The sequence below is a fragment of the Rhinopithecus roxellana genome, chromosome 10 (assembly GCF_007565055.1).
Source record: "Rhinopithecus roxellana isolate Shanxi Qingling chromosome 10, ASM756505v1, whole genome shotgun sequence".
In the NCBI taxonomy this organism is placed as follows: domain Eukaryota; kingdom Metazoa; phylum Chordata; class Mammalia; order Primates; family Cercopithecidae; genus Rhinopithecus; species Rhinopithecus roxellana.
The window spans coordinates 7,954,750-7,977,674 of NC_044558.1; the positions used below are offsets into that span (position 1 = coordinate 7,954,750).

General features: G+C 49.3%; 1 protein-coding gene and 1 non-coding gene across 7 annotated transcripts in view; both read right to left on the bottom strand.

The window, feature by feature from the left end:
• Window positions 1-22,925, bottom strand: part of NINJ2 (ninjurin 2) — a 94,279-nt gene that overhangs the window by 8,413 nt on the left and 62,941 nt on the right. Inside the window, exon 1 of one of the 6 annotated variants that reach the window (XM_030939918.1) lies at window positions 22,660-22,677. The exons of 4 other annotated variants lie outside the window; for them this stretch is intronic. The gene's annotated coding sequence lies outside the window, so the exon portion shown is untranslated. Of the gene's footprint in view, window positions 1-11,986; window positions 13,091-22,659; window positions 22,678-22,925 lie in introns of those variants that run through there. One more of the 6 variants, XM_030939916.1, reaches the window with a different exon arrangement.
• Window positions 16,654-16,713, bottom strand: LOC115900166. Its single transcript, XR_004059836.1, has one exon. It is a non-coding gene; the product is annotated as a U7 small nuclear RNA (small nuclear RNA).

Here is a 22,925-nt window from a genome sequence, read left to right on the forward strand (position 1 = left end):
GCCTGGAACAGGGTTAAACACAGAACATGAGTCACCTTATGTAGTCCTCACAACAGTTCTGCAAAGTAGGTGAGGGTATCGTCATCACAGTTGAGAAAATAGAGGCTCAGAGAGACTAAGTAACTTGCCCACGATCACACAACACAGTTTTTAATTCCAATCCTCTATGTGCCGGAGCCTGTAATTTTTATTTATTTAATTAAATTAATTAATTATTTATTTATTTTTGAGAGAGTTTCACTCTTGTTGCCCAGGCTGGAGCGCAATGGCACAATCTTGGCTCACTGCAACCTCCCCCTCCTGGGTTCAAGCAATTCTCCTGCCTCAGCCTCCTGAGTAGCTGGGATTACAGGTGTGTGCCACCACGCCTGGCTAATTTTTGTATTTTTAGTAGAGATGGGGTTTCACCATATTGCCCAGGCTGGCCTCGAACTCCTGACCTCAGGTGATTCACCTGCTTCGGCCTCCCAACGTACTGGGATTATAGGCATGAGCCACCATGCCAGGCCCAGAGCGTGTAATTTTCACCCTTACTCTACTGCCCCCGAGAAGTAGAAGACATACTTCCTACTCCAAGGAGTTTAAGATCTAAAGATAAACACACGCAGCCTGGCTGGGTGTGGTGGCCCATGCCTAGACTCCCAGCTACTTAGGAGGCTGAGACAGGAGAATTGCTTGAACCTCAGAGGTGGAGGTTGCAGTGGGACAAGATTGCGCCACTGTACTCCAGCCTGGGCAACACTGCAAGACACCGTCTCAAAGAAAAAAAACAGATAAAAAACAAAAACATATACAGCCTAAGATGAAAGAAGACTAGTCCCATAGGGTACACATGCACACTTCCTAAGAGGAGGCATAACCTCTGCCTAAGTGAAACTTGCCCGAGGCTTTCCTGAATCTGCAGTGGAGCTGTCTGCTGCTGCAAAAGGGGCACTAGACCCAAAGGCAAAAGGCTTGGGTTCAAACTGGTAAGAAGGGACCTGGGTGACTGGAAGAATAGGGTTGAGAGAGGGAATTTTATCTGTACCTTTTGGGTTTTGAACCGTGTGAATGAACTATCTTAAAAAATAAATTTGTGGCCGGGCAAGGTGGCTCACGCCTGTAATCCCAGCAGTTTGGGAGGCTGAGGCAGGCAGATCACCTGAGGTCAGGAGTTCGAGACCAGCCTGGCCAACATGATGAAACCCCGTCTCGACTAAAAATACAAAATCAGCTGGGTGCATGATTATAATCCCAGCTACTTGGGAGGCTGAGGCAGGAGAATCCCTTGAACCTGGGAAGGCAGAGGTTGCAGTGAGCCGAGATGGTGCCACTGTACTCCAGCCTGGGTAACAAGAGCAAAACTCTGTCTCTAAAATAAATAAATAGGCCAGGTGTAGGGGGAGGTTGTAGTGAGCTGATATTGTGCCACTGTACTCCAGGCTGGGTGACAGAGCGAGACTCCATCTCAAAAATAAATAAATCAATAAATTGGTAACAAAAGCAAATACACACTCTGCTATGGTCTGAATGTGCCCCCTAAAGTTTGTGGGTTGGAAACTTAATCCCTGCTGTAATAATGTTAAGAGGCAGTCAGGTCACGAGGGCTATGCCCTCATTTATGCATTAATGCCATTATCATGGCGGCGGGTCAAGTCATCTCAGGAGTGGGTTCCTGATAAAAAATAATGATGATAATAATAATAAATAAAAGATGATCTTGGCTTCCTTCCTCTCTTTTGTGCTTGCGAGCTCTCTGGCCCTGCCACCTTCTACCAGGGAAGGATGTGGCATGAAGGCCCTCACCAGATACCAGTGCAATACTCTTAGACTTCCCAGTCTCCAGAGCCATGAGCCAAATAAACTTCTATTGTTTATAAATTACCCAGTCTCAGTTATTCTGTTACAGCAACACAAAACAAACCAAGGCATACCCTGCAAAAGGCCAGTGGTTAAAATAAACTTGTTAAAACAAAACTGAATTTATGACTTCATCTTACCCAGACCCTAGCTGGTCCTTCTCTGAAGTGGGAATAATATCTGCCCTGTCTAGCACAAAGGGCTGCTAGAAAGATCAATAGGATAATGTGGGTGAATGTGCTTTGAAAACTGTGAAGTATTAAACAAATATGAGACGAGAGGGAAATCTATCCCACACAGAATTATACTCCCATGTGTGGGCCTAGAGGCATTTTAAATACTGTGTTGTGACTCAGGGCCCGTCCCAGCCCCAATTTCGAAGTAGTCACCATTTATGGTCCTAACAACTTCCACTGTGTTTGAAGTGCCTCCTGTACCCATTAGGCAGCCTCTCTCCTCACTCCTGCTGGCTCTCACCTTGGAGCCGCCAGCAGGAAGAGAAATGCTCACACAAGCCCGCCTGCATTGGGTCTCCAGGGTCATTGTTACTCAAGTGTAGTCCTCTCTCCTGGGGCCCCCACCCACCTCTCTAGCCTGGTCCCCAGCTCCTCCTCCCACCCCTGGAGAGCGAGCCCTGTGCCAGACTCCGTGATGCTCAGACGTGCGGGGCCACACCAGATTACTCACTGTTCCCTGAACACACCCCACCCTTCCCAGCTGCTCCTGCTCTGCTCCGGGACCAAAGGCCTTTCTTTCTTCGCCATGCTCCCCCTGGGGAAAGCCTTCCCTCCTTTCTAGAACCTGTCCCCAAGTGCACTCCACCAAGGCCCTGTTTGAAAGAAGGTCGCTTGCTCCCTGGCCTGTGCTGGCCTTGGCGTTGTTGAGACCTCTTGAGACGGCTCCTTCTGCTGCCCACTTTAGCACATGGACCCCATCTCCACAGGCCTGAGTCCCCATGGAGCCTAGCTCAGCATCTTGTCCACAATAGGTGCACAATGAATGATGATTGCATTGAATTTTTATGAGAGAGCTTTTTCAAAAAAGGCAAAAGTCAGGTTTTTTAAGGGTGGGGCTTCATGCACAATGGCTTCTGGGTGGGGGAGAGAAATTTGGGAAGCGAATCTTTGCTCTTAAAATAAACGCCCCCACGGCAGGCAGAGCTCTTTTTTCCCTAGATCCTGCCTTTGCTCAGCAGTCCTGAGGGAGCCTCAGGGAATGAATGACTGGGGCTGGAAGCTGCAGCTGGTCTTCAGGCCAAAAGCTGTAAAAGCTCAGACCCCTGAGGCCTTCTGTCTGGGGCAGGCCGCATGCAGGCTCCCTGACTGCAGCCTTCCTCTGCCAAGAGCAGTGATCTCTCCCTTAAAAATCAACAGTCTCTAATCCACGTCGGGGTGGGGTGTCTTTTGCGTGTTATTCCAGCAATAACAGGTAACTGGTCCAGAAACCTCCTCCGAGCCCTGGGCACAGTCTCACTGCGAGTTCCAGCCCTTGCCCGGAGCTGCACACTGAGGCCTAGGCTGCAGCGCCGAGAGGCCACATGGGGAGCGGCGTCCCAGAAGGCCTGCGGTGCCGCCGTTGCCCACCAGGGGGCGCCAGGAAACAGCGTCCGCCAGCGCGGGCGTTCCCCGGGCTTTGACCCCTTTGTGATATGGAGGTGCACGGGTTTCCCTCCAACAAAAGGGGGCCACAGCTTGCAAACAGAAGCAGGGCGTGTAGGGAAGAACAGGAAAGCAGGTGCGTTGAAACGGGAGCTCAGAGGGGCCTGCTTGCTTTTTTATTTTAGTTGTTACTGTTTTTTGGAGACGGGGTCTTGCTCTGTTGCCCAGGCTGCAGTGTGTGGCCCAGTCAGAGCTCACCACAGCCTCAACCCCCGGGGCTCCAGCGATCCTCCTGCTTCAGCCTCCGAAAGTGCCGGCACTGCAGGCGTGAGCCACCCCACCCCCGGCCTCTTTGCTCTTTTTTTTAGGGAGCAGTTTCCACCTCCCCTGCAAGAGGTCACTTTGTCAGTGGCTTTCAGAAAAGACTGTCTTCTCCGGGTTCAAAGTTAATCGTGGATTTACCCACCACACAGACATTTCCAAAGAATCGATCTGCTGCCTCTCAATATCCACCCTAAACAAGAGCACTTTCCCAATCAGCACCTTGTCCTGGGCCTTCCAGACCCATCTGGCCTTTGGCTCTTTGCTCTACGCCCACTTCGGCATTCCCCAAGCCCCCCCAGCCAGTCTCTGCTGACTTCAGTCCTGCTCATCCCTCAAGGACTAACAAAATTGCTAAAATTTAAACAGTGGTAATTAAATAACAATAATGCTGTATGCCAGGCATGACTCCACAAAGCAGGTATGAATACGGATGGTCCCCGGTTTTTCACCATCATAAGCGATAAACTTTACAAACTGTACTTCTAGTATCCACACAACCACTCTCTTTTTCACTTTCAGTACATTATTCAATAAATTACAGAAGATATTCGGTACTCTGTTATAAAGGAGGCTTTGTGTTAGACGATCTGGCCCAGCAGTAGGCTGGTGTAAGTGGGCTGAGCATACTGAAGTTAAGCTGAGCTAAACTATGAAGTTCAGTAGGCTAAGTGTGTTAAATGCATTTTGACTTATGATATTTTCAACTATGTGTTTATCAGAATGTAGCTCTATCATAAGTTGAGAAGCAACTGTACTCACATGTATATACATATTTTTTTAAGACAGAGTCTCGCTGTGTTGCCCAGACTAGAGTACAGTGGCATGAGCTTGGCTCACTGCAACCTCCATCTCCTGGGTTCAAGCGATTCTCCTGCCTCAGCCTCCCAAGTAGCTGGGATGTAGTTCCATTCTACAAGTGAAGAAACTGAGGCTCAAAGAGATCAAATGCCCAAAGTCACCAGATATTAAGGGATGGCCCCACTGTCTAAATCCTAAGCCTGCGTTTTTTTCTCCTATATACCAGTGGTTCTCCACATGTGGTCCTTGAAGTAGCAGCAGCAACATCACCTGAAAATTTACTAGAAATGAAAAATTTTAAAATTTTTGTAGAGATGGGGTCTCACCATGTTGGCCAGGCTAGTCTCGAACTCCTGAGTTCAAGTGATTCCCCCACCTCAGCCTCCCAAAATGTTGAGATTACAGGCGTGAGCCACTGCACCAGGCCCTGAGATCACCCTTTTATTTTTATTTATTTATTTATTTATTTTGAGACAGAGTCTCGCTCTGCCGCCCAGGCTGGAGTGCAGTAGCGAGATCTCAGCTCACTGCAAGTTCTGCCTCCTGGGTTCATGCCATTCTCCTGCCTCAGCCTACCGAGTAGCTGGGACTACAGGCGCCCGCCACCACGCCTGGCTAATTTTTTGTATTTTCAGTAGAGACAGGGTTTACCATGTTAGCCAGGATGGTCGTGATCTCCTAACCTCGTGATCTGCCCGCCTTGGCCTCCCAAAGTGCTGGGATTACAGGCATGAGCCACCGTGCCTGGCCTATTTTTATTTTTGTTTTTAAGACAGGGTCTCCCTCTGTCACCTAGGCTGGAGTGCAGTGGTGCAATCATGGCTCTCTGTAGCCTCAAACTCCTGGGCTCAAGGGATCCTCTTGCCATAGCCTCCTGGGTAGCTGGGACTACAAGTGTACACCACTACACTACATTTTTACAACATTTTTTGTAGGAATGTGGTCTCACTATGTTGCCCAGGCTGGTTTTGAACTCCTGGCCTCAAGGGATCCTCTCATCTTGCACCCTCAAAGTGCTGGGATTACAGGCAGGAACCACTGCACCTGGCCGAGATCATCCATTTTTTAAGTATTAGAGCTGGACTTCGAACCCAGGCAGGCTCTGGATTCTGTGTCCTTAACTGCTACAGCCCTGGAAGCATAGGCTGTGTAAGTCCCTCAACGATGGGGACCAGTCTAAAATATTTACAGATAGCATATCTAGATCATTCCAGAGAGGAGTGAATGGATCAAAACCATCTTTCGAACCAGCAGCCAGAAGCCCCAGCAGCTCCTGTCTCCCCAGCCCGGTGCTGCCGGCTGCCGCTCCTCATGGATCTGTTAGGGTCTAGCACTTTTCTTCACAGATGCTTTTCGTGTCCTCACTCAGAAGCACTTAGAGCCTCTCTTGTTTTTGTGGAACCTTAGATTTTGTGGTGGAGCCTAATTCCAGACAGGAAACCTAAACACAGGTAAGTGGAAAGGACTTTCAGAACAATTATCATGAAGCAAAATATCAACATTCCACATAAGGGTGTCTATGAGTTTTGTACGTCCTCACCAGATTATTCATTTCCAAAAGGTAAGAGTTATTTCCTCGGGATTTAAGGCAGTTAGAATAAGAAGCAATGAGAGCTGAGCCTACCGTCCCTGGCTATCGTCCAGGTGAGACCTCATGAAGTAGCTCAGATCTGACAGTGAGATGGGAAAAAGGGAAGGTGGTGAATTTCCCACCCCACCCAGCCCCACAGACAGCCTGCCAAGATTCCTGTTGAGTTCAGTTCCGCAAACCTGTTTCCAGCTCCTAGCTTGAGCTAGGCACCTAGGAGACAACAAAGATCTCCGCCTTCCCAAAGCCCTTGTGAAAGAAAACTAGAATCTTGGGACCCCCCAAATTCACTCTGCCAAAGAGAAAGTTAAGCTTGGACATGGAGTCACACAAAACAAACCAAAACCAAAAGACAAAACTGCCTTCCCTGTGTTCCCAAACAGCAGTCATTTCACAGGCTTACTTTACCTTACATAAAATGCGGATTCACTGAGCCCAGGACAAATACATAACTGAGCCGCCCCCACTCTCTTTTTCACACGTAAAATGCAGATTCATGGAGCACTAGCTGAGCCTCACAGGAAGGTAACCGTAGCCTTGCAGCCTACCCACCCTCCTTTTAAAACATCTTCCCCTCTTGCTTTGCTCTTCCCTTTAAATATTGAAATTCCCAAAATCCTCATTGGAAAAAGCACAGGTCACAGATCTTACAGTGTTTCTTTTTTCTGAGTTCACCTTCAACCTTGGCAAAATAAATCTCTCATTTCAGTTTACATCCTATTCTCCTAATACCCTAAAATGACAAAGCTTAGCAGAGAAGAAGTGTATAAAGGGGGAAGCCAGGAGATAAAGAGAGTGCATCCATCCCGCCCCAATGGGAAAAGCTGCATGGGAACAAGGGGGCACCTAGCCTGGAGTGCTGAATGAATGAAGGGGTGAATTAATGAGGCACTTGTCAGCATGCGCAGTGGCTCACACCTGTAATCCCAGCACTTTGGGAGGCCGAGGCAAGCGGATCACTTGAGGTCAGGAGTTTGAGACGAGCCTGGGCAAAATGGTGAAACCCCGTCTCTACTAAAAATACAAAAATTAGCCAAATATGGTGGTAGGTGCCTGTAATTCCAGCTACTCCGGAGGCTGAGGTGAGAGAATCACTTGAACCTGGGAGGCAAAGGTTGCAGGGAGGCAAAGGTTGCAGGGAGACAAGATCACATGACTGCACTCCAGCCTGCATGACAGAGGGAGACCCTCTCTCCAAAAAAAAAAAAAAAGGAAAGGATCCATTTGTCATTCGCTGTATTCATTCAGAAGAGACTTCAAAGGCAGGACCAGGGCGAGCTGAACTCCGTGAACCTCTTCTGTGGTGCCTTCTGGGGCTGCCCATCAATGGCTGTAGAACACAAACACCTCGACTGCACTGCTGAGCCCCTCCATACACCAGTGCAGCCATAGTGTGTTTTCTGTGTCTGTGTGTGTGTGTCTGTGTGAATGTGTATGTGCCTATGTGTCTGTGTGTCTGTGTGTGCGTGAGCGTCTGTGTGTGTGCATGTGCCTGTGTGTATTCATGTGTGTTTGTGTGTGTCCGTGTCTCTGTGTGTATGTCTGTGTGTCTTGTGTGTGTGTGTGTGTGTGTATGCATGTGTGTGTGTCTGTGTGGATGTCTGTGTCCATGTGTCTGTGTCTGTGTGTGCATGAGCATCTGTGTGTGCATGTGTCTGTATGTGTCTGTGTGTGTGTGCATGTGTACCTGTGTGTATTCATGTGTTTGTGTGTCCGTGTCTCTGTGCGTATGTCTGTGTGAATGTGTGTGTGCGTGTCTTGTGTATGTGTCTGTGTGTGTCTGTGTCTGTGTGTGTCTCTGTGTGTGTACATGTGTCTGTGTGCAGGTGTGTATATCTATTGTCCCTGAGCTCAGCAGTCTCCTGGGTCCTGGCCATAGACCCATAGATGAGACAGACAAGGCAGGGTTACTGATGCATTGTCCGGAGGGAGCTCAGGGGGCCAAGGAGATCACGACAGTGAAGTCCTTGAGCAGAGCCCGGGGATCAAAGCCCCTCCTGATCGGTGGACCAGCCTGAATCAGCTGCCCCTGCCAGCTTCAGCCAATCCAAGGATGTCTGGGCCTGGAACCAGCCTGTCTGGATTGCCCTGGTCCCCAGGACTCAAGCCTTTTCGCTGCCAGCAAAGCAGGTCCAGCCTGGGTCCTCACACCGTGGCTCTCCTATTCTCTCTCATGATTCGAAGGTGGCCACTCACACATCCTCCCAGCCCCCACACCTGCACCTGAGCAGCAGCTCTGTGAAGTGGGCCAGGGTCTGGTCTGGGGAGAAGGTGAGTGGGGGAGGGCCGGCAGGCGGGTGCAGGGATCCGATTGTGCTGCGGACCGTCCAACTCACGCAGCTTCGGTGCTTCCCAGCTCACTTGTCTATAAAAAGAGGAGACACCCCTCTCCTTCTCATGGTGAGAAGCTAGTATCTGGTGAAATAGGTGAGCTGCTGCCAAACTCAGCAAAACCCTCAGCAAATCCCAGGCATTGTCTGACTCAGCCCCAAGGTGTCCTGAGAGCCAGATTCTCCGTAGATGCTGAACTCGCAAACAGCCCGGCCCCAGAGGGCTTCCAATCCACAGCCTCTCCCTGGCTCCCTGCACTGACCCCATGCGCTGCCAGGCTCCCTGTGCATCCCTCTTCACTTCTTGCAGAGGCCCTGTGAGGGGAAACAGGCTCCAGAGAGGACGCAACTTACCCAAGGTCACATGGCTAGGAGATCAGAGGCAAGATTTGAACCCGAGTCTGTCTGAGGCCACAGCTCAAACTCCTCCCACAGCTCTTAGGCCAGGGCCCTGGGGAAACCTTTCATCCAGTGCCTAACACAGAATTCGGCTGGGAGCGTGTGCTCAGGAGTGACTGAATGGATGGATGCAGGCAGGCAGGCAGGCTAGTCCTGCCCTTGGCGCTGGCCCAGATCCAGGCTAGAAGCGCTCTTTCCACAGAACAGGGTGATGCCCCAGGGCAGCCAGGCAAGTGTCAGGTCCCTGCTGGGCCCTCACCCTCTTTCTAAAAATACTAATGAGTGGCAGACCTCCAAGGCCACCAAACAGATATCCAGTTGCTCTCTGGGGTCAGTCCTTCACAGCCCGAGGCTGCCACCTGGCATCTGCTGCCTCTGGGCCTCCCGCCCGACAGCTGACCCCTGTCATCCCTGTGACTTCACTGCAAGGCGAAGTCCAGTGTGGCAGAGGTGGGGACTCCTGGGCGGCCAGGAGGCTTGGCCCAGCCTCGCCGATGCTGAACTGTGGGATGCCAGGACAACTTGGGGGTCTCTAACTCCAAGTCCAATCAAAGCAAACCCTTCTTTTTTGCTGGGGCTCCATTTCCACGGCCATGAAATGGAGGCAGTCAACTCCCGCAAAACCTCGAAGTGTGAGTGGCAGCCTGGCTTGGGGACGTGGACACTTAGAGCCAGGACAAGGAGTTGAGACCTGGCACTGCCCCTTCATAGCTGCATGGCTTGGGACCTCTCTCAGTCACCTACTAAAAATGGGGATCATAAGATTACAGAACAGTGATAATATTAACCTGTTTTTAAAGATCTATATTTATATACTTAGATCAATCTGATAGGATATGGACTAAAATATTGAGCATCATCTCAAGGCAATAGGATATCAGATATTATTTTCTTTTTTTGCTTCATCTGTTTTCTAATTTTTCTTCAATGAACATTTGGAGTAATAAAAAACCCAAAATGTTAAAGCAACAACCATATAATTAGTACTTAAGTATTTGTCTTGACTTACAGGAGAGTTTGAGAATCATGTTTATGATGGGTTTACAAACTGTAAAGTTCTTTGCAAATGTAAATAGTTCTTATAATTTTCTCCAAGGGCATTTTGGAACTACAGGGATGGGGAGAGAATAGTTTCCTGGCCAGGTGCGGTGGCTCACACCTTTAATCCCAGCACTTAGGGAGGCTGAGGTGGGCAAATCACTTGAGACCAGAAGTTCAAGACCAGCCTGGGAAACATCGCAAGACCCTGTCTCCATAAAAAACTTTTTTTGGCTGGACACAGTGGCTCATGCCTGCAATCCCAGCACTATGGGAAGCTGAGGTGGGCTGATCACCTGAGGTCAGGAGTTCAAGACCAGCCTGGTCAACATAGTGAAACCCCATCTCTACTAAAAATAAAAAAATCAGCCGAGCATGGTCGCACCTGCCTGTAATCCCAGCACTTTGGGAGGCCGAGGCAGGTGGATCATCTGAGGTGAGGAGTTTGAGACCAGCCTGGCCAACATGGTGAAACCCCGTATCTACTAAAACTACAAAAATTAGCCGAGTGTGGTGGCAGGCACCTGTAATCCCAGCTACTCAGGAGGCTGAGGCAGGAGAATCACTTGAACCCGGGAGGTAGAGGTTGCAATGAGCCGAGATTGTGCCACTGCACTTCAGACTGGAGGATGGAGCAAGACTTCTCTCAAAACAAAAACAAAAAGAAAAACAAAAATTTAATTAAAAATAAAAGCAGACCAGGGGTGTGCTCACACCTGTAATCCCAGCACTTTGGGAGGCGGAGGCGGGTGGATCACGAGGTCAAGAGTTCGAGACCAGCCTGGCCAATATGGTGAAACCCTGTCTCTACTAAAAATAAAAAACAATTAGCCAGGCGTGGTGGCGGGCCCCTGTAGCCCCACCTACTTGGGAGGCTGAGGCAGGAGAATCGCTTCAACCAGGAGGCAGAGGTTGAAGTGAGCTGAGATTGCACCATCGCACTCCAGCCTGGATGACAGAGCGAGAGTCCATCTCAATAAACACATAAATAAAAGTAAATCTTTCTTTTTGCTAAGGCTCCATTTCCACCGCCATGAAATGGAGGCTCTCTCTGCAGTGACCTTCATCTGCAGGAGCCTGCTCACATGAGAGAACCGCTGCCGCCAGTGATTCTCTCCCCACCATGCACTGGGCTCTGGTGCTGTTTGTCCTGGGCTCTGGGGCTCCAGGCTCCCCTGCTGCAGGCTTGTAACCCTTAGCGTGAGCAGATGGTAGAACTGCCCATGCCAAGAGGGGTCCACACCAACTTCTGGAATAAACAAGGCCAAAGGGAAAGAGTAGGCTCGCCGGGGACAATCCCACACCAGGAAGCCCCGTAATTCAACAGCGTCGCCCAGGATTTCAGGGTCAGTTCTGTGCTCATCAGGTAGGCAATGGTTGGAGGAAGGCAATGGTTGCAGGGAGATGTGAAGCCTGGACTGAGCACAGGCACAGCCACACTGTGTAGCACCCTGGCCTGCTCCGCGGATGAGTCAGCAGCGTTGATTAAGCACCCACTGTATGCAATGCCCTGAACTCTGTGCTGAGATGATAGCTCTGTTTGCTTTCCAGCCAATCAGCAAATATTTATTGAGCATCTGTCTATTTGGGGCAAGTCAGAGTACAGAGGGCATGGCTCAGAGAGGAATAGCTCAGACGGAGTTTGTGATTAATGACAGGAATGGGTGCCAAGTGAGAGATACGAAGGGTGGAAGAGCAGGAGCGCCTCCATCCAAGGGCGTGGAGGAGGCTCTGTGGATCTCAGGGCCATCTCAGCTGGCTCCAGACAGACAAGAAGCCTCCTTCAGAGTGTTCTGGTAATCACCGAAGCTCTGCCTAATAGAGGAGACTGCTAACAGGTTTCCAAATGAGTATTAATGTAACTCACAATAATTTGCGTGGCCCAGTAAAAATGAACATATGGGGCCCCTTCTTCAAACTGATAAGAGTGAGCCTCAGGAATGAAGTCTAAAACAGGAAAAAAAAAAGATTCAGAATTTCAAGATGGCAAAAGCAGAGCATTAGACCAAATGCAGGATGCGTCTCAGCACAGGGCCCTCCTAAGCAGGCCCTGGAAAGCCAGCCCAGCCTACCTGGAAGAGCAGGAGATAAGAATTTGGGATTTCTGGTTATCAAGAGGATCGCAGGCCTTGGGAAAGCCAGTGACTACTTCCTTGTTTCCATCCTGGATCGAGGTCGGCCTCCCGAAGGTGAGATGGCCCAGCCAGATCTGGCTCTGTCCTTAGCCCCTTCCCTCTGGTGGCCTCACATGATGGTGTCAACAAGGCCAGAGGCTGCTGGTTCTTTCTCAAAAGTCAGGGCCAGGGAGCAGCGCAAAATGCAAAGGCCAAGGCCTTCGCTGGTGGAAGGGGTGGGAACTGCTCCTCCCTGGGCAGCGCACACCCACTCAAAGGCCTTCGCTGGTGGAAGGGGTGGGAACTGCTCCTCCCTGGGCAGCGCACACCCACTCAAAGGCCTTCGCTGGTGGAAGGGGTGGGAACTGCTCCTCCCTGGGCAGCGCACACCCACTCAAAGGCCTTCGCTGGTGGAAGGGGTGGGAACTGCTCCTCCCTGGGCAGCGCACACCCACTCAAAGGCCTTCGCTGGTGGAAGGGGTGGGAACTGCTCCTCCCTGGGCAGCGCACACCCACTCAAAGGCCTTCGCTGGTGGAAGGGGTGGGAACTGCTCCTCCCTGGGCAGCGCACACCCACTCAAAGGCCTTCGCTGGTGGAAGGGGTGGGAACTGCTCCTCCCTGGGCAGCGCACACCCACTCAAAGGCCTTCGCTGGTGGAAGGGGTGGGAACTGCTCCTCCCTGGGCAGCGCACACCCACTCAAAGGCCTTCGCTGGTGGAAGGGGTGGGAACTGCTCCTCCCTGGGCAGCGCACACCCACTCAAAGGCCTTCGCTGGTGGAAGGGGTGGGAACTGCTCCTCCCTGGGCAGCGCACACCCACTCAAAGGCCTTCGCTGGTGGAAGGGGTGGGAACTGCTCCTCCCTGGGCAGCGCACACCCACTCAAAGGCCTTCGCTGGTGGAAGGGGTGGGAACTGCTCCTCCCTGGGCAGCGCACACCCACTCAAAGGCCTTCGCTGGTGGAAGGGGTGGGAACTGCTCCTCCCTGGGCAGCGCACACCCACTCAAAGGCCTTCGCTGGTGGAAGGGGTGGGAACTGCTCCTCCCTGGGCAGCGCACACCCACTCAAAGGCCTTCGCTGGTGGAAGGGGTGCGAACTGCTCCTCCCTGGGCAGCGCACACCCACTCAAAGGCCTTCGCTGGTGGAAGGGGTGGGAACTGCTCCTCCCTGGGCAGCGCACACCCACTCAAAGGCCTTCGCTGGTGGAAGGGGTGGGAACTGCTCCTCCCTGGGCAGCGCACACCCACTCAAAGGCCTTCGCTGGTGGAAGGGGTGGGAACTGCTCCTCCCTGGGCAGCGCACACCCACTCAAAGGCCTTCGCTGGTGGAAGGGGTGGGAACTGCTCCTCCCTGGGCAGCGCACACCCACTCAAAGGCCTTCGCTGGTGGAAGGGGTGGGAACTGCTCCTCCCTGGGCAGCGCACACCCACTCAAAGGCCTTCGCTGGTGGAAGGGGTGCGAACTGCTCCTCCCTGGGCAGCGCACACCCACTCAAAGGCCTTCGCTGGTGGAAGGGGTGCGAACTGCTCCTCCCTGGGCAGCGCACACCCACTCAAAGGCCTTCGCTGGTGGAAGGGGTGCGAACTGCTCCTCCCTGGGCAGCGCACACCCACTCAAAGGCCTTCGCTGGTGGAAGGGGTGCGAACTGCTCCTCCCTGGGCAGCGCACACCCACTCAAAGGCCTTCGCTGGTGGAAGGGGTGGGAACAGCTTCTCCCTGGGCAGCGCACACCCACTCAAAGGCATCCAACCTCAAAGTGCACAAGCTCCCATCCGCCGACAGGGCATGCGTTTCAGCCCTATGTCCAACCTTCCCGTCTTATAAGTCAGGACACAGAACCATCGGGACAAGGGGCCTCTCCAAGGCAACAGAACTGGACAAAGGCTTCTGTGACTCCCACCAGGGCCCCTTCCCCAGCAGCCAGGTGCCCTCCTGTGCCCTCTGACTGGATGGTAGGGACCCAGGTGTGCGATCCCTCCGCAGTGACCTTCGCCTTCGAGGCCCTGCTCGCATGAGAATCACTGCCGCCCACGGGGGACGCCACTCACTGGGCTCTGGTGTCGTGGACGGAGTTGAAGTTTGGGTGGAAGAGCTCACGGTCCCCTGCAGGCCTTTAACCCTTAGTGTGAGGAGATGGTAGAAGCCCTGCCCGTGCTAAGAGGGGTTCCTACCAACATCGGGGACAAACAAGGCCAAAGGGAAAGAGTAGGTTCCCAAGCGCAGTTTCTCTTCCTGCTACTGAACACCTGTGGGAGGAGGAGATTCAGCTCTTCCTGAGGAGCGTCTCTGCCAGGGTTCAATAGTAATGGTCTAGAGTCCTGACCTGGGTCAACAAAAAGACTAGGGGAGCAGGAGGCAAGAGCCAGCTTACCAGGACGGGCTGCAAACGGGGAGGTCTGGATCCAGGGTGAAGCTGCCCCTCCAGAGGAAGCAGGTCCAGGAGCCCCGGGGAATCCAGACAGGCTGAACCCACAGCACAGTCGCCATGGCAGGAGCAACTCTGTCATGCGGCAGCAGAAAGTGCCCCTAGGTGTCCACTGTTTATTGTGCAGGACGGAATGTCTGCACCTGCCGTCTTACAGAATTTGCACAGCTGCCTCAGGACAGAAGCTGAGGCTGCATTGTAAGGATATGCCAAGGGAGCCCCAGAGGAATGAAGTCCCTTTCTTAGGGCTCTTAGGCTCTCTGACCAGTGAAGTTCTAGAGCTGGGATGGGAGCTGGGCTTTCCTAGTCTTAGTCTGATGCTGGTGGTCTGGCCTCTGACCACTCTCCATCTCACCCTGCCCAGTGCTGGGACATTCTTCCCTGTCCTGGGGCCTCTGTGCAGGTGGGGGGCGGGGGTGGCCAGGGATCCCGCACATCACAGGCAGGTCACCAGGATTTGTAGAGCGGATTGAACACCCCATCCCCCGTGTTTGAAATGCCCTCTGGGCCCCTCCTGCCATCCACCCAGGAAGCTCTTCCTTCCATTAAGCTGGTTATTTCCACCACAGGGCCTTGAGGACATCTCCCACCAGGTCACTATCTGTCCTCTCACTGGTCGGTGAACTCCTTCAGGGTAGGAGCTGTAGTGTGAGGCTGGCACTTACTGACAACTAGCAGTTGTTTTATCCATGAAGGGAGGGGATGACCTAGCAGGCCTGCACTTTAGACATGAAACGACAGCCACCACAGTCCCCAGACCCGTGTGTCGTCCTTCCACTATGTAAACTTTGATAGGTTTCCCCTTGAAAAAAATTCCCAGGATGTGAAAAGCCAAATCAATTTACAAGACGACAAAATGGCGGAAGGAAGGGAAGGAAGGGAAGGGAGGGAAGGGAGGGAAGGAAAGGAGGAGGAGCCATGTTGCAAATGGACTCCCCGCAGTCTCCTTCAAATAGTTCCCTTTGTGAATATCTTTCTAATCTTAGAATGAGGAAAACCTTTATAAGCATGACATCAAATCTGGAAGCCATAAAGGATCAATACATTTGACTGCATAAAATTAAAATTAGTTGAATGCAAAATAATAATAGCATATCCCCTTATAGCGCTTATTTCATGTCAAACCCTGCACAGAACACTTTATATATCTGAAGTCATGGCATTCTCGTAACAATCCCATAGGATAAGTACTGTCCTTATCTGAAGGACTCTAAGGTTAAGTAACTGAACTATGGTCGTTCAGCTAGTAAGTCGCAGACAAAACCAGGGTGACCAAGTAGCCTGCCTTCAGAGCGTGTGCTCCAGCCATTCCCTCGACCGCCACACACCACACAAAATCAGGAGACAAAGACAAATGGGGGAAACACGGCTGCACAGAGCACAAAGGACTGATTTTCCTGAAGTCTGTGGAGGCCTTAAAAGTGAGTCAACAGAAAAATAGAGTACAAACAAGCAAGCCCCTGAAGAAACATCACGAATGTGTATAAGATATATGCATAGCCTACACGACTGGTGAAGATTTAAGAGACTGATAACACTCAGTGTTGGTGAAGACATGGCTAAACAAGCACTTTCACAGACTTGGTAGAAATGTAAATTACTACCAAATGTACCAACATTGTTACAATCATTTTTGTGGAGGACAATTTGACAATTATCTCTTAAAATTTAAAATAGTCTTACCTAGTAAGTCCACTTCTAGGAGCCTCCCGCAGAATAAGTCTCCCACAGAAAATGCTCTCCAAAGCTCAAAAAGCTAAGCTATTCAATGCATCATTACTGACAATGTCAAAAACTGAGAATGAGCCAAATTGTAATCAATGGCGTGTGGGCTAAATAAACTGGCCTACACCCACACAATTAAATACGACATATGTCTTTGAAAAGAGAGGGGTGTTCTTGTTCGATCAGTAAAAAACAATGAACAAAATGAAACAAAACAAAAAGAATGAGGGATCCCCAAGTACAGATACAGAAAATATCTAAAATGTATTTAGTGGGGAGCGAGTTGGTAAGAACATGATATGATTCTATATTGGTAAAAATGAAGCAAAATATTCAGAGGATCTGCTTTATATTTCTATGCATTAGCATAAGCATAGGAAACAAACATGGGAGGAATTTATATCACACTAAGGACTTTCCCTTTCTTTCTAAGTTAGATGTTTTCCCAATTGTAGGTTTTTTTTCTCATGGGAGTTTGGTTTCAGTAAAAACCAGGAAACCTGCTAGACAAATCCTAAAAGAGCTGTAATCCTTCCAACTCTAATTTTGCACAACTAAGACATCATCCTTTTATAATCAGGAAAAATATAATAATGATGAAATTAAATGTACGAGAAATAGCAAAAAAAAAAAAAACAAAAAACAAACAAACAAAAAATCCACCCTTTGCTGTTTACTTCTTTGTTCTACAAGCACATGCTGGGTATGCGCCTGAGTCCTAGGCACTGATGTCTCAGGCTGGGCATGCAGAGACGAATCCATATGGCGCCTGCTCTCAAGAAACTTCTGGAATGGGGGAACAGATGGTAAGTTTGGGGGAGGATTGTCTCCTGGGCTCAGTTTTCCTCCGTGGGATGAGGTGGATAGGCTGCTGTGGCGGCCGTCTCAGAGAGGGTGGGGGCTCACTGTCAGGACCCGAGGGGCCCTTGGGTACGGGTGGAAGGCAGAGGTGGAGTGGTGTGGGGCAGCGGATCGGGCAGGGGCTGGTGAGGGACTTAGGCTTTGCCCTGAGGGTGGCAGGGAGCAGTAGGAAGCTTTTCCTCAGCTAGTGGCATCCTTAGAGCAACACTTCATTTTTGATTTTTGTTATTTTTTGTAGAGATGGTGTCTTGCTATATTGCACAGGCTGGTCTCGAACTCCTGGTCTCAAACAAGTGGTCCTCCTGCCTCAGCTTCGCAATGTGCTGCAGCAGCATTTTAGCAGGAACATGATGGAAGCAGCTCGAAGGATGGGCTGGAGCGGAGAGCCATGCACGGGGAGCCCTGCTAGGGGTCTGCAGCACAGCATGGGCAGTGGGTATACAAATGGGACTGCCCCAAGAGAGGGTGAGGAAATAGAACTGGCAGGACTGGGTGAGCGATTGGATGCTGAGGGTGTGGGAAAGGGAGGGGTGGAGGATGACATCCCGGGCTTCTGGCCGGTGGCAACATTGTGCCTTCGCAGTCTGAAAACGCACGCTCTGCGTTGCAGCCCCAGCAGGACTCGGTTGATGAACAACTTTCCAGGAATGTGGCTCTTGTGTAAAAGGGGCACCTTGGTAATCTGCCCAGACACAGTTGCCTGGTGTGGATTACAGCAGGCTGCCCAGCCACTGCCTGGGGCACTCGGAAACCTGTCAAGGGCATAGTCCTTTGAGGCTGATGCTTTCTGCTGATCGGAGCCCAGGACACCACCACTTACTGTCAAGGTTATAGGGAGGCAGCAGAGAAAAGAAGTTCAGTGAGAGCGGTGCCTCTTTTCAAAACGGTATGACAGTCCCTAGGTTCTCTGGCTCCTGTTTCTGGATTCAGTGTTGTTAGGGCCTCTCACCTTCACGTGGTTTGTGTGAACCAACCGTCAGGGCAGTTTAGGTACTACAGCGTGTTGGGTCCTCAGCAGGGTTCAAGCGGCCGGTGCCAGGCCTAGATCTTACAACTCCCGGCAGCATCTCCCCTCACCTCCTGCTGGCTGACAGCACTTAGCTGGGCAGAAATAGCCCTGCCACTCATGCCCAGCTGCACACACATCAACAGTCTGGGGCTGTGCACTCTCCTGATGCAAGGCCCTTTCTCCTCGTCATGGCTACTACCACCTGCTGCCGAGGACTGAGTGTTGACTCTACTATATTGGTCCGAGGGTTGGGGGCAATTCTGAGTGCAGAAGCCCTCTGGATGAGCAGTGCTAGAGGAGTTCCACAGAGCTGGTCTTAAAACCAGAGGCCTTTTGACTGAGCTCCAGGTCCCTGGAAGGACAGTGTCTACTGTGAACAGATATCACGGAGGGAGCAGTGCAGTGTCACCAGTCTGGCTTCTCTCCCCAGGTCCCTTGGGCACGTCTTATCTTATCATGCAGCTGGGCTGGGGGTGCTTCCAGGCTTTGTGGGAGCTGGCTGCGAGGGCCAAGGGTGTTTCTTCACAGATATTTCCCAGGTTCTGGGCCTCGTTTGCACAGGAAAACCTTCTGAGAGAGCGAAGTGGCCAGTGGCAGGTATGGTATGTGACTTAACTAGTCCATTTTGAGCAAACAGAGAGCCCCCCGGCATTTTTCCCAGGTCACCCCCTTGCCCCTCCTGCTCTGCTCTGCTCATCCTTCCAACTGTTCCTTTAGCCTGAAGGCCTGGAGCCCCAGCCACCAGGCTGTAGCCAAACGCATATCTTGTTTGCATTCTTGGTGAACTTTCCATTAATCGGTGACAGATGAAAAATGGGAACTTTGAAGTCAGAATGGCGTCAAGTCTGGCTTTACTACCTGCTAGCTGGGTGACCTTGGACAAGTTAAGTTGTCTGAGCTGTTGTGTCCCCAAGTGCAAAATGGGGTAAAAGATAGTCCCTACCTCGCTGGGTCGCTGGGACAACAGTAGGAAATGTTATTTAAAATAGTTCGGTGTGTGCTAGATAACACGAGGGAGTTATCATTGCTGGAGGGGTCCAGAGTGGACCCGTCATGGTACATTCTTGTGAATATCCAACAAAAAGGTGTTGAACAAAAGAAGAAAGATATTGGGCACAGATTATGAAGAAACAGAATAACTAGCTTCTCTGGCCGGGCACAGTGGCTCACTCCTGTAATCCCAGCACTTTGGGAAGTTGAGGCGGGGGGATCACTTGAGGTCAGGAGTTCAAGACCAGCCTGGCCAACATGGTGAAACCCCGTCTCTACCGAAAATACAAAATTAACTTGGTGAGGTGGCGCATGCCTGCAATCCCAGCTACTTGGGAGGCTGAGGCAGGAGAATCGCTTGAACCCAGGAGGTGGAGGTTGCAGTGAGCCAAGATCATGCCATTGCACTCCAGCCTGGGCATCAAGAGTGAAACTCCATCTCAAAAAAGATAATAATAATATTCAACTACAGATTATTTGGTTAGTTGTAAGAACCAGAGCATACTAAGGAATGTAATCCAAGTTCAAGCTCTATTCAGGGATAAATACTGTCATTATAAAAAATAGTGAAAATAAGCAAACTGAAATTCATCTCAGAAAAGTTACGAAAAGAACAATTAAACACACCTTAGGAAAATAGCAAAGAAGAACAAAATTAAGATAATTACAGAAATTTGTGAGTTACAAGGATATCAGTAGATTGAGTAAACGAAACTATGGAATGGATTTTTTTTTAAAGAAAAGTAAAATAGGCCGGGCGCGGTGGCTCAAGCCTGTAATCCCAGCACTTTGGGAGGCCGAGACGGGCGGATCACGAGGTCAGGAGATCGAGACCATCCTGGCTAACATGGTGAAACCCCGTCTCTACTAAAAATACAAAAAAAAAAACTAGCCGGGCGACCTGGCGGGTGCCTGTAGTCCCAGCTACTCGGGAGGCTGAGGCAGGAGAATGGCGTGAACCCGGGAGGCGGAGCTTGCAGTGAGCTGAGATCCGGCCACTGCACTCCAGCCTGGGCGACAGAGCAAGACTCCGTCTCAAAAAAAAAAAAAAAAAAAGAAAAATAAAATAAGTCCTTTCCCTAAAAATGCAATCAAGAAAAAAAAATAGGGAAAAAAATGAATAGACAAAAGTAGAGTTGATACAGATGTTATAAATAGTAGGAAAGAAGATATTTTTAATGGAAAAAAATCCAGAAATCTATGTTACATATAGGAACGATTCTCAATGTATTAGGTTTACTGCAATACTGACTTGGTGTAATGACTATATTGTTCATTTGGTAAAATATTAAGGCACAATTACTAAGAACTCAGGGGAAGAAAAGAATAAAAAGGCAAGAATTTCCCTGCGATACGTCAACATTTACTATCCAGTCAATTTTGAAACAGATCTTAAAACCCAATGAGTGTTAAAGAAGCATTATAGGCAGGGCGCAGTGGCTCATGCCTGTGATGAAGCTCCCAGCGCTGTGGGAGGCTGAGGTAGGAGGATCACTTAAGCCCAGGAGTTTGAGACTAGCCTGGGCAATAGGGCAAAACCCTGTGTCCACAAAAAGTAAAATTGGCCAGGCGTGGTGGTGCACACCTGCAGTCCCAGTTACTCAAGAGGCTGAGGTGGGAGGAGCGCTTGAGCCCAGGAGGTTGAGGCTACAGTGAACCGTGATTGTGCCACTGCCTCCAGCCTGGATGACAGAGTGAGACCCTGTCTCAAAAAGGAGGAGGAGTAGGAGCAGAAGGAGGAGGAAGAAGAGGACAAGGAGAAGGAGGAGGAGGAGGAGGAAGTGTAAGCATAAGAGGAAGAAAGAAAAGAGAAGAAGAAGAAGAAAAGAAGAAAGAAGAAAGAAGAAGAAGGAAAAGCAGCAGCAGCAGCATCACCACAAACTTGTCAGGGAAGGGGGCAAATTAGTTATCAAATAAATTTCAAATAGCTTAAATAAAAGTAAAAAAGAAACAACAGAGGGAAACTTCCTCAACTTCACAAAGAATGTCTACAAAAAAACCTATAGCTAACATCACACTTAATGGTGAGAAATTAAGAGCTTTAACACTAAGACGGGGAACAAGGCAAGATCTCCCCTCTCACCACTCCTTTTCAACATCATACTGGAACTCCTAGCTAATGCAATAAGATGAGAAAAAAATGTATACAGATTGGGAAGAAAGAAACAAAATTGTCTTTGTTCACAGATGACAAGATCGTCTATGTAGAAAATCTAAAATAATAAAGAAAATCCCTGGAACTAATAAGGAATTATTACAAGGTTGCAGGATACAAGGTTAATATACAAAAGTCAATTGTTTTCCTGTATATCATCAATGAATAAGTGGAATCTGAAATTAAAAACACAATGCCATTTACATTAGTGCTCAAAAAATCAACTATTCATGTACCCCATACATAGGTGCAGATATTATATATCAGTAACAATGAACTACTTACATATAAATCTAACAAAATATTTACAAGATCTATATGAGGAAAGCTACAAAACTCTGATGAAAGAAATCAAAGAACTGGGCTGGGTGCTATGGCTCACAACTGTAATTCCAACACTTTGGGAGGCCAAGGTGGGTGGATCACTTGAGTCCAGGAGTTCATGACCGCCCTGGGCAACATAGCAAGATCCTGTCTCAATTTAAAAACAAAGAAGTAAAAGAAAGAAATAACACAACGGAATAAATAGAGAGATATTCCATGTTCATGAATAGAAAGACTCAATACTGTCAAGACATCACTTCTTCCTAACTTGATCTACAGATTCAATGCAATCCCAATCAAAATCCCAGCAAGTTATTTTGTAGATATCAACAAACCAATTCTAAAGTTTACACGGAGAGGCAAAAGATGCAGAATAGTCAACTCAATATTAAAGAAAAAACATAAGTCAGAGGACTGACACTCCCCAACTTCAAGACTTAATACAAAGCTACTGTAATCAACACAGTGTGATATTATCAAAAGGGTAGACAAGTAGATCAATGGAGCAGAATATAGAGTCCCGAAATAGACCCATATAAATACAGTCAACTGACCTTTGACAAAGGAGCAAATATAACAAAATAGAGCAAAGATACTCTAATTGTGCTGCAATAACTGGACATCCACACGCAAAAAGAAAAAAAAGAGAATCTGGACACAGACCTACACTCTTCACAAAAGTTACCTCAAAATGGATCATAGACCTACATGTAAAATGCAAAGCTATAAAACTCCGAGACAGTAACAGGAGAAAATCTAGATGACATAACATAACATGGGATAGGATGACATAGAATTTCCATCCTACGTTATTATGTCATGACAATATGACTTTTTATATACAACACTAAATGCACAATTCATGAAAGAAATAATTGAAAAACTGCACTTTATTAAATCAAAAGTCTCTGCTCGGTAAAAGACAGTATCAAGAGAATCAGAAGATAAGCCACAGACTGGGAGAAAATATTTGCAAAAAACACTGGCCATGAGTGGTGGCTCACACCTGTAATCCCAGCACTTTGGGAGGCCAAGGCAGGTGGATCACTCAAGGTCAGGAGTTCGAGAGCAGCCTTTGTCAACATGGAGAAACCCCGTCTCTACTAAAGATACAAAATTAGCCAGGCAAGGTGGTGCATACCTGTAATCCCAGCTACTTGGGAGGCTGAGGCAGGAGAATCGCTTGAACCCTGGAGGCGGAGGTTGCGGTGAGCCAAGATTGTGCAATTCCACTCCAGCCTGCGGGACAAGAGCGAGACTCCGTCTTGGGAAAACAAAACAAAACAAAACTTCTGATAAAGGACAGTTATCTAAAATATGTACATTCTTAAACTTTTAAAATTCAACAATCAGAATATGAACCTGATTTGAAAAAATGGGCCAAAGACTTCTTCACAGACACCTCAT